Source organism: Ammospiza nelsoni, chromosome Z (assembly GCF_027579445.1).
Source record: "Ammospiza nelsoni isolate bAmmNel1 chromosome Z, bAmmNel1.pri, whole genome shotgun sequence".
Lineage (NCBI taxonomy): Eukaryota > Metazoa > Chordata > Aves > Passeriformes > Passerellidae > Ammospiza > Ammospiza nelsoni.
This window is the reverse complement of record NC_080669.1, coordinates 88746105-88757405: the sequence shown is the minus strand read 5'-3', so window position 1 is coordinate 88757405 and position 11301 is coordinate 88746105. Positions and strand designations below refer to the sequence as shown.

The following is an 11301-nucleotide window of genomic DNA, read 5'->3' as shown; positions in this document are numbered from 1 at the left end:
GAAAAATTGTTGTGCTTGAGAGATGAGCAATAACAACCACTTCTCCCCGCTGCTCACCTTGACTGCTGACATCCAGATTTACTTTCTAAAAGAAAGACAAAGACCAGAGCTGTAACACCGTCACCATACACACTTCTGCTGCAGAGACAAATGGGGCCTCACCTGCTCGGGGGAATACCCTCACCCAGGATGGGGCCCTCTGGCACAGATTTAATCCATCTCAATCTGAAAAAAAAAGTTAGGACAACAGTCACACTGTTGCAGGATAACTGAAGAGCTCCAGATATCCTGTGTCCATCTACAAATCCCATCTAGAGTCCATCTACACCCCACATTACAAATTCCAAGGCTCCAAGACTTCTCCTATCGCACCAGGCTGTGCGGCAGGGCAGAGCAGCCCCGTCCCAAATGTGTGCAGACACCCGTGACACAGGACAGGACGTGACAAACAATGGGCACAAGACACAGACAGAAATCTCTTGGCAAGGAAAATGGCTGCAAGGACTGAGAGAATGCAAAAGGAGATGACCGAGCTGAGACCGATGGTGAGCTGATGAGGCTCAGAGAACCCTGGAAGAAGAAGATGATAACTGAATGATTAATTCCAAGGACAGCAAAGATGGATGCCTAGGAATCCTACGGTCAGAATGCTGCACCTAACCTCATATTATTGCAAGTCCTAATCCACCATAATGGATCCAGGTGGGGCACAGCTGTCCATACAGCTCACAAGAAGACCTGACAAGACACCTGACTGGATGCTTCCAAAGAGAGAAGAGAGTCTGATGCCTGTCTGAGCTCCCGAGTCAAAAATTCTGTGGCCCGTGTGCCAGACCAGGGAATGCAGAGATCACTGATGCTAACGATGATGCCAGGGGTACTGACAGGGCCCTCAAAGTCCTAAGGTAAAAGACAGGAGAAACACAAACAACACATAATGCACAACAGACAAGTGACACGAGACACACCGGGACTGCTCTGCCCTGCTGCACACCTCAGCACTGTGAGGAAAAGTGAGACTTGGCTTTTGTGGGGCCTAAGGGGCCACTTCATGAACACACCCCCCCCTCCAAACTGGACTCAAAAACCCTTCCCAGTAATTCCCAAACCAGCACCATGCCTTCATCCCCTCTGTGGGTCACAGCCGTCTACTTATCTCGCAGACATCTGGGGATGCTGGTCCCTGTCAGGTGCAAAGAAAGGCCACCTCGTCAGCTGGGAAGGTCCTGCTGGCACCGGGCTGGTGTCTCTCAGACAGCTAGAGTAAAGAGAACCAAACATCAGTGCCTGATCTTGGCACCGCATCGGCCAAAACCCCACCACTCTGCTACTCACCGCGCTCCTAAGAAGGCCCGGCACCTCCTAACCCTGACCCTCTGCCACAAATGGAATGCATCTGCACCTGAAAGAAAGTTAGAACATATGCCAAACACCACCAGGGTAACTCACAAGCTGCAAACACCTGATGTCAATCTAGGAACAGCATCTAGAGCCCAAGTACAGCCCACATTACAAATTTCAACTCCCCAAGGCTTGTCCTATTGCAGCAGGCCATGCAGCAGGGCAGAACAGCTGCGGCAAAAAATGTGTGCACACACCCGTGACACAGAACGTGGCAAACAGGGGGACATGAAACACGACACAGCATGCTTGTGGTGAGGGTCTCGAGGGGAGAAGGGAAAAGGGACCCCAAAGACACACCAGGTAACATGGCACACGAGACAACACCAGACAGACCGGAGCTGTTCTGCACTGCCCGCCTCAAAGCTGCCATCAAAAGTAGAGCCTCTCCCTTTAGCTGTCCTAAGAGGCCCTTGCAGAAGATTGCTTTTCCCACTGCCAATTTTTACACCTGGCGCAAGAACGCCCAACCTGATACTCCACCATCTCCAGGCCAAGGGCCCCCGACTTATCTTTTGGATGATCGGTGAGAGGAATCCACATTGCACCTGAAATGAGTCTGCCTCGGAGGGCCTCGTGATGGCCTGGGAGCCTCTCGGTCAGCTGCAATAAAGAAAACCAAAACCAAAGTGTGAGTCCAGAGTTATGTGGGCCAAATTCCACCAAGGCAGCTACTTGCCCTCCCCTGAGTGTGCCTGGCTCCTTCAGGCTCCAGCTTCATCCTGATTCCAAGGCTGTGGCCTTCCTTAGGAGTGGCACCTGGCTTAGAGAAAGGCAAAGTTAAATGGCATTCCTGTGAGTGCAGTGGATCACCTTGTGTGCTCTAAGACATGGCAATGCCTCTGCTAGGCTTCTGAACAGCCTTGGGGGGGGGCCCTCAAATAAACAAATAAACACCCTTACTCACCCTGCTGCCTGCAAACCCCCTCCTAAGAACTCCTAACTGGATACCTGCTCACCCTCCCTCTCCCAGTCACAATCCTCAACTTACCTGAAGCCTCAATCTCAAACATCATCCTTGACACTGGGCAGATCCCTCTTGTGACACAATAAATCTGCTGAAAAATTGTTGTGCTTGAGAGATGAGCAATAACAACCACTTCTCCCCGCTGCTCACCTTGACTGCTGACATCCAGATTTACTTTCTAAAAGAAAGACAAAGACCAGAGCTGTAACACCGTCACCATACACACTTCTGCTGCAGAGACAAATGGGGCCTCACCTGCTCAGGGGAATACCCTCACCCAGGATGGGGCCCTCTGGCACAGATTTAATCCATCTCAATCTGAAAAAAAAAGTTAGGACAACAGTCACACTGTTGCAGGATAACTGAAGAGCTCCAGATATCCTGTGTCCATCTACAAATCCCATCTAGAGTCCATCTACACCCCACATTACAAATTCCAAGGCTCCAAGACTTCTCCTATCGCACCAGGCTGTGCGGCAGGGCAGAGCAGCCCCGTCCCAAATGTGTGCAGACACCCGTGACACAGGACAGGACGTGACAAACAATGGGCACAAGACACAGACAGAAATCTCTTGGCAAGGAAAATGGCTGCAAGGACTGAGAGAATGCAAAAGGAGATGACCGAGCTGAGACCGATGGTGAGCTGATGAGGCTCAGAGAACCCTGGAGGAAGAAGATGATAACTGAAGGATTAATTCCAAGGACAGCAAAGATGGATGCCTAGGAATCCTACGGTCAGAATGCTGCACCTAAACTCATATTAATACAAGTCCTAATCCACCATAATGGATCCAGGTGGGGCATAGCTGTCGGTACAGCTAGGAAGAAGACCTGACAAGAAATCTGACTGGATGCTTCCAAAGAGAGAACTTTTGACTGGGGAGCTCAGACAAGTATCAGAATTGCATCTATGGCCTGGGTGCCAGACCAGGGAATGCAGAGATCACAGATGCTACCAATGATGCCAAGGTTTCTGACAGGCCCCCCCTAAGGTAAAAGACATGGGATACACAAACAACACATAATGCACAACAGACAAGCGACACGAGACACACCGGGACTGCTCTGCCCTGCTGCACACCTCAGCACTGTGATCAAATGTGAGACTTGGCTTTCATGGGGCCTAATGAGCCATTTAATGAACACCCCCCCCTCCAAACTGGACTCAAAACCCCCTCCCAGTAATTCCCAAACCAGCACCAGGCCTTCATCCCCTCTGTGGGTCACAGCCGTCTACTTATCTCGCAGACATCTGGGGATGCTGGTCCCTGTCAGGTGCAGAGAAAGGCCACCTCGTCAGCTGGGAAGGTCCCGCTGGCACCGGGCTGGTGTCTCTCAGACAGCTAGAGTAAAGAGAACCAAACATCAGTGCCTGATCTTGGCACCGCATCGGCCAAAACCCCACCACTCTGCTACTCACCGCGCTCCTAAGAAGGCCCGGCACCTCCTAACCCTGACCCTCTGCCACACGTGGAATGCATCTGCACCTGAAAGAAAGTTAGAACATATGTCAAACACCACCAGGGTAACTCACAAGCTGCAAACACCATATGTCAATCTAGGAACAGCATCTAGAGCCCAAGTACAGCCCACATTACAAATTTCCCCTCCCCAAGGCTTGTCCTATTGCAGCAGGCCATGCAGCAGGGCAGAATAGCTCCAGCACAAACGTGTGCACACACCCGTGACACAGAACGTGGCAAACAGGGGGACATGAAACACGACACATCATGCTTGTGGTGAGGGTCTCGAGGGGAGAAGGCAAAAGGGACCCCAAAGACACACTAGGGAACACAGAACACTGGACAACAGGACACAGACCGGAGCTGTTCTGCACTGCCTGCCTCAAAGCTGCCATCAAAAGTAGAGCCTCTCCCTTTAGCTGTCCTAAGAGGCCCTTGCAGAAGATTGCTTTTCCTGCTGCCAATTTTCAAATCTACCCCAAGGACTCCCAACACACTATTCTCTCATCTCCAGGCCAAGGCCCCTGACTTATCTTTTGGATGATCAGTGAGGAGAATCCACGTTGCACCTGAAATGAGTCTGCCTCGGAGGGCCTCGTGATGGCCTGGGAGCCTCTCGGTCAGCTGCAATAAAGAAAACGAAAACCAAAGTGTGAGTCCAGAGTTATGTGGGCCAAACCCCTGCAAGTCAGCTACTTGCCCTCTCCTGAGTGTGCCTGGCTCCCTCAGGCTCCAGCTTCATCCTGATTCCAAGGCGGTGGCCTTCATTAGGAGTGGCACCTGGCTTAGAGAAAGGCAAAGTTAAATGGCATTCCCCTGAGTGCAGTGGATGACCTTGTGTGCTCTAAGACATGGCAATGCCTCTGCTAGGCTTCTGAACAGCCTTGGGGGGGGGCCCTCAAATAAACAAATAAACCCTTACTCACCCTGCTGCCTGCAAACCCCCTCCCAAGAACTCCTAACTGGATACCTGATCACCCTCCCTCTCCCAGTGACCATCCTCAACTCACCTGAAGCCTCAATCTCAAACATCATCTTGGACACTGGGCAGATCCCTCTTTTGATATGATAAATCTGCTGAGGGAAATATTGTGCTTGACACAGCTTGGAATTTCAGGGAGTTGTACTCCTCAATTAAAAAAAAAAAAATCCCAAAAACAAACAATGAAAAAAAAAATGAGCAAACAAAACCCCACAAAAACAATAAAACCCTAAACACCTAACTCCCCACAGAAACAAAAAAAAACCACAGAAAAGATCAAAAAATCCAAAAAACCCACGAAAACCAACCAAAAACCCCCCAAAAAACCCCAAAAGTTCTACCAAAAGAAATCCAACCAAAAAAACAACCAAAGGAAAACTAAAAATTACAAAAGCACCTTACCACTCCTAAACACAAAACCCAAAATCACAAACCTAAATACTCTCTGTATTCCATGCTGTTTTCTTCACAGAATCTTCCGAGCCTCTGTGCTTTAGATGCCCAGAAACACCTGCTGAAAAGAAGCTGAGATGGGCTGAAAAAGCCTCTTCACTGAAATGAGGAGAGCTCTTACCCCAGCACATCCCAGAGAGGGAATGAAGCCCCTCAGCCTCGGCTGGGGTTAATATACCCCTGATTGTGCCCGCCTCTCGTTCCCATGGCACCCAGGAAAAGGGAGGGGGCGAATCCCACCAAGCCCTCAGAGCAGCTGCAGCTGTTTGGCTCCTCTGACTCACATTCAAGGGCAGTAAAGGGCTTGTTATAGAAGAAAACTTTTCAGAAAAGTAACAGTGCTTTCTTTTTTGCAACAACTACTTGGAGCAGAAGAACAGAAAACTGGTAAGATATAAAACTTTGTGGTAAGGTTACATAGCTAGATCAATTGGGTAATTGGGTAATTTGCTGTTACCTTACATAATTATTCTGTGTTTAATAAAAGCCATCTAATAAATTCACACCCAAAACTCCAGCAGCCCAGCTGGCCCTACCAAATCTCTATGTTTATGCATACAGTAAACAAAACCAAAATCCCAGTAATACCTATCAGAAGTCTGTGAAAGAAACCGATTGAAATTGATCCTACCTCAAATACAAAACAACCCATGCAAAGTTAGCTTGACTCAAAAAACAATTTACACAGAGCTAATAACACCAAGAAATAAAACAACACACCATATACCACCAAAGAATATAATAGTGAAGAAAAAAGAAACCACTTTTTTTTTTTTTTTATTTAAACTAACTTCTTTTATTAGCTAGAACAAAAGCTTTTGCCAGGACTGCAACAACTTCTTCTCCTCCTGAAATGTCCCTTCTCCTTCCCAAATTCCTTACAACTTCTGAGTTTACATCCAAGCAAAAAGCAAAATTCGTGCACTTGTGCGTTCGATGCTCCTGCCAGATTCTCTGTTTCCCTCCACATCTTCTTACGCTTTCAGTCTTCACTCTGTCCTGCCGTGACGAGTTTGACGGACGAATTGCTAACGTTAAGAGAGGATTTCCCTGCCTCCCTCCCCAGAGCTGGTTTCCTTAGTGCATTTCACTCAATCCCAGGCCGGCAACGATGCACGCTCACCTCAAGCGTGCAAGGCTCACAGCTGCTCGGCTAAATGCGGCTGTAATCGGCTAAACTCGGCCATTGTCATCTGCATTCGGCTGGACTCGACCCTTCGGCACGGATCGCCTCGCTTCGGCCGAACTCGGAGCCGCTCTCTGCGCTCGGCGCGGCTCGGCTCGCTTCGGCCCAACTCGGCGCGGCTCGGCTCTCTTCGGCCGAACTCGGAGCCGCTCTCTGCGCTCGGCGCGGCTCGGCTCGCTTCGGCCGAACTCGGAGCCGCTCTCTGCGCTCGGCGCGGCCCGGCTCGCTTCGGCCCAACTCGGAGCCGCTCTGTGCGCTCGGCGCGGCTCGGCTCGCTTCGGCCGAACTCGGAGCCGATCAGTGCGCTCGGCGCGGCCCGGCTCGCTTCGGCCGAACTCGGAGCCGCTCTCTGCGCTCGGCGCGGCCCGGCTCGCTTCGGCCCAACTCGGAGCCGATCAGTGCGCTCGGCGCGGCTCGGCTCGGCTTCGGCCGAACTCGGAGCCGCTCTGTGCGCTCGGCGCGGCTCGGCTCGCTTCGGCCGAACTCGGAGCCGGTCTCTGCGCTCGGCGCGCCTCGGCTCGCTTCGGCCGAACTCGGAGCCGCTCTCTGCGCTCGGCGCGGCTCGGCTCGCTTCGGCCGAACTCGGAGCCGATCAGTGCGCCCGGCGCGGCTCGGCTCGCTTCGGCCGAACTCGGAGCCGGTCTCTGCGCTCGGCGCGCCTCGGCTCTCTTCGGCCGAACTCGGAGCCGCTCTCTGCCCTCGGCGCGGCTCGGCTCGCTTCGGCCGAACTCGGAGCCGGTCTCTGCGCTCGGCGCGCCTCGGCTCTCTTCGGCCGAACTCGGAGCCGCTCTCTGCCCTCGGCGCGGCTCGGCTCGCTTCGGCCCAACTCGGAGCCGCTCTCTCCGCGTTCGGCTGAGCTCGCCTCGGCTCGGCTCCCTGAGGGCGGGCAAGCGGCGCCGCCTCACGTTAAACTCGCCCGGCTCGGGGCTCTCCTCCTGCCGCGTCCCGCGGGCGGCCCGGCCATCGCACGGACACGATCGGGAGCGCGGCGTGGCACAGGAGCTCATTGGGCTGTGACCGCACTCGCGCTAATTAGCGCGCACGAGAGCAGCGGGCTCGGTTCGGCTGAGCTCGGCTCCGTTCAGGCAGCCTCGCAAGCCTGGCCTCGGTTCGCTCGAGGCCGTCAGGTTCCGCCGGTCTCGCCTTGGTTCGGCTGAGCTCGTTCCATTCGGCCGAAGGAGGCGTCGTTCGTGTTTTTACAAATATCTTTCTATATTGACTGTATATTTCTATATTTAGTTTTATACTTCTATAATACTTCCATTATTCCAAATAAAAACCCCGTCTCTAACCAAATAAATAAAAAACCCCCTTCTTTTAAAGGATATTGAAATGTTTTTTATTTATACTTTGTATAATTATACATTCATATTTTAATTTATCGTTTCTTTGGATGTATTACATTAATAATGATATATATATAAAATTTTAAAATATATTTAAATTATTATTTAAATTATGTATAATATCTACTGCTACAACTAATTTTTTCTTATATTTTTAATTTTTATATTTATCTGTATGTATTTATTATATATTTCTAAACTTAGATTTCTACCTTTATATTATTTGTATTTATAATTTTTACAATCAAAACCCTTCATATTGACCAATAAAGAAAACCCACTTTATTTAAGTATTTTAAAAATATTTTCATGTTTATAATTTTCATATTTATATTTATAATTTGTTCAATATTACATGAGAACACACCTGCTCCTGCACCGCAGTGGGGCTCCTTCTCCTGGGGACCTTGGGGTGCCCCAATGGCATCAGAGCCCCGAGTCTTCACCCCCTTCTCCTCTATTTAGAAACTACACTGGAACTTTTTTCTGGAAATAAAGACATTACCTAAATCCTCTCCCTGTGTCCTAGACAGATGGATATTCAGTTATTAGTTGGCTGGGCAGCAGTTTCTTAAATAGAATGATAAACAAGATGTGAACATTTCAGCTACAAGCAAATAGGCAAATCTGAACAAGGTACTGGTGGCCAACACCAACCACCGAAGTTATTTTGAAGCAATTTTTTAGACAATAAAATACTGATACCACAAAAATTAAGCAAAAAGCTAACTACTGGCTAAGAAAGAAGGAAAAATTAACTTTTGACAGCAACAACATTCCAACCACACAGGCTTTTTCCCGATGTCATACCTTATAACTACCTCTCTTGGGAATTCTCATCATGTATCCCAAAAGGAATAAATACCTTAGAGCGTCCTAAAGCAAAAAGTAGCACACATGAGCTCCTCACACTCCCAGGAGGCCAGCACAGCGTGCACTGAGTCTGCAACAAATTCTGCTCACTGAGGGTCTGCAAACAAAGGTTCAACTGATGGACTGAACTGATTTTAAAGGGAGGTTTTCTAAGCACAGAAGCACAACAAAGAACAAGCAGAAACAATTCTTAAATAAACCTGCAAGTTTTATTTAGCATATATGCGACTGATTTCCACGTTGTGGATTCTCACTTGGATTCGTCTGTAGGTTCAGGAAGATGACAATGCACACTCTGCCCTCCCTGAGCCCCCCAAAGCAGCTGAGCGCTGCTCCGTGCGCTCAGATCATCAGGAGCTGGATTACACGTGCCCGCATGGACTGGAACTGCTCTGCTGCAGATTCAGGAGACGATGGCAGAGAGGGGCTGGCCGAGGCGTCGTCCCAATTCCATTTCTGTGTGACGAGAAGCGGTTTGTTCCCAACGGGTGCAACAATCCCCAGCTCGCTTCCGTGGTGAGTACCGATGGCACGCAAATGGCAGCCCGAGGAAATCGTGTTCTGGGCTCTAAGTGGTCGGGACAGGGTCTGATGTTTTGTTTTGTAATTGTATGATGATCAGTACAACAGGGCTCTGATGGATGACATGGCAACACAGAATTAAAAACCCCTCGATAGGATTACATCGACTTCTAGGAAAAGACAAAAGCTTAGGACCCTTCCGAAATCTACTTTTAATCCAAAGCACGGGGCTTGTCAGCACGCTGCACCTTCCAGCTTTTCAAAGCAGCTTACCTCTGAAGACCAGCAAACACTGATTTCTACATAAACAACGGGCAACCCCCAGGCTAATCTCAGCACTACTGTTTAATAGGGGACCTGCCAGCGTGCCAGTCCAGCTTCAAGTGTGCTTTACTTCAGTCTAACATCCCCTCAAAATTCTTCTCACATCTTCCAACCCTGAAATCTTATTTTCCCCTAAAGCTTCTCTTCATTAGCAATTTCCAAGTAACATGGTATTTTTACAACATTCAAAAATGTCATGCTGGACTGTGCTACAGAGTAATCTGCAAATACAAGCTTAGCAAAGTTTGAATTGCCTTGTCCAGAGAAAAAACCTACAAGTGAACACCTACACCTGCCTACAAAGAGCTAACAAGCCCCTGGCAGCTGCCAGCATCAAAGCACAGCGGATGTTTCTAATACAGGGTAAGGATAACAATATCACCTTCTGTTCTCTCCAGCTTCTTTTCCCTGCAGTCGTATTTTGCTTCTTAGGATTTTTTTAGTCTCTGCATCTTCTTGGACAGCACCGAGCCCGACGACAAGGAGACGAGAGTCTTTCCCTGCCGTGCGGAGAGAACCAGGAAAACAGTTAAAGTAAGAACAGGGCAGTTTGAAATTCATACTTGCAACGAGAAGCAGCGCCTAACCAACAGAACAAAAGGAAACAAACCACGATACCTCCCTGGGGACAGAAGACATATAAACTCTCCAGGATTTACAATTCTAGCGACCAACCCCTTCAGGACAGCAGCCAAGTGTCCCATGGGGTGGTGCTGCACCAAAGAACCATCTGAGAGGTTCCAAAGAGTGAAATGCACAATATTTTGCAAAGACAAAAAATCTTGCAAAATAACAAAAATGCAATAGATGTAAACTACAGGGCAAGAGTACAAGTGTTACCTTTGGGAGCTGGAACCGTCCAGGTGAGCACCTGATAACTGGATCCTCACCAGAGTTTGAGCCCTTCAGGACACAGAAGGGTTTTCCCCAGGAATTTCACAGACTGAGTTTGGATAGAAGCGCGCTCGCCGGATCCTCAGAAACGTCGCCCATTCTCCAGGTGTCTGGAGAGAACTGCAAATGGCTCTCACGCAGTTTGAGCTAGTTCTGTAAGGTCTCAGGGGGAATTTCACCAGATGCAACCAAATTGGGCAACTCCCAGTGGGACAGAAGGAACCCAAAGCTTGGGTTCGCAGAGCTGCAGCAAATACTGAGGAAACAAACAAAACAGCATCAAAAATAATAAACCATCCTTCTTTTTTCTCTTGCTTTTGTTTTTTTCTTATTCATATCAGCACAGCAATTAAAGAGAAGGCGAAAAACTCACCATTACTGAACATTTCATCACCTGTAAGCTGAGCATCCTTAGCAGAGAGGACTCCAAAGTTAAAATTCACCCATCCCTGGGAAAGAAAACCAAATATCGTATGATAAACAGTCAAACAGCAGACATAAAAATTTGTTTCCTCTAAGGACTTTCAGGTACGTATGTATCTTTGCATTACACATGAGAACATACACTTTAGACCACCACCTAATACATAATAATTTACCTTTAAATTTTGATAGTATAGCATGAATTTTTAACTTAAACTGGTGATCTATTATTATTCAGTTGGTGCCTAAAGTTATTTCTGCTGTCACGTTCAAAAAAACATCAATTTTTTTTAACTGTAATGAGCAATTGATTTCAAAGTCATCACAAGCCCACCAAAACACAAAGCTCTGTTCACTGGATGGCTCTGTGAGCTAGAAGTAGTTAGGCTTCTACTTCCCTCTTGTTCTTCCAGAACCAATAAATCCTGTCAACAAAACCAGGATCTTTAGCCCACTGCTGTGAAAGA

The 11301-nt window shown here is 48.6% G+C and overlaps 1 long non-coding RNA gene across 2 annotated transcripts; it reads right to left on the bottom strand.

Annotated features, from left to right (window-relative positions):
* Positions 1 to 8858: 8858 nt before the first annotated feature.
* LOC132086896 (uncharacterized) lies at positions 8859 to 10650 on the bottom strand. Of its 2 annotated transcripts, none has more exons than XR_009420451.1 (3): positions 10358 to 10650; positions 9900 to 10017; positions 8859 to 9305 (listed from the first exon to the last, which is right to left on the bottom strand). It is a non-coding gene; the product is annotated as an uncharacterized LOC132086896 (long non-coding RNA). The 2 variants fall into 2 exon arrangements; XR_009420450.1 differs by having other exon boundaries at positions 10408 to 10650.
* Between the last annotated feature and the right edge of the window lie 651 nt (positions 10651 to 11301).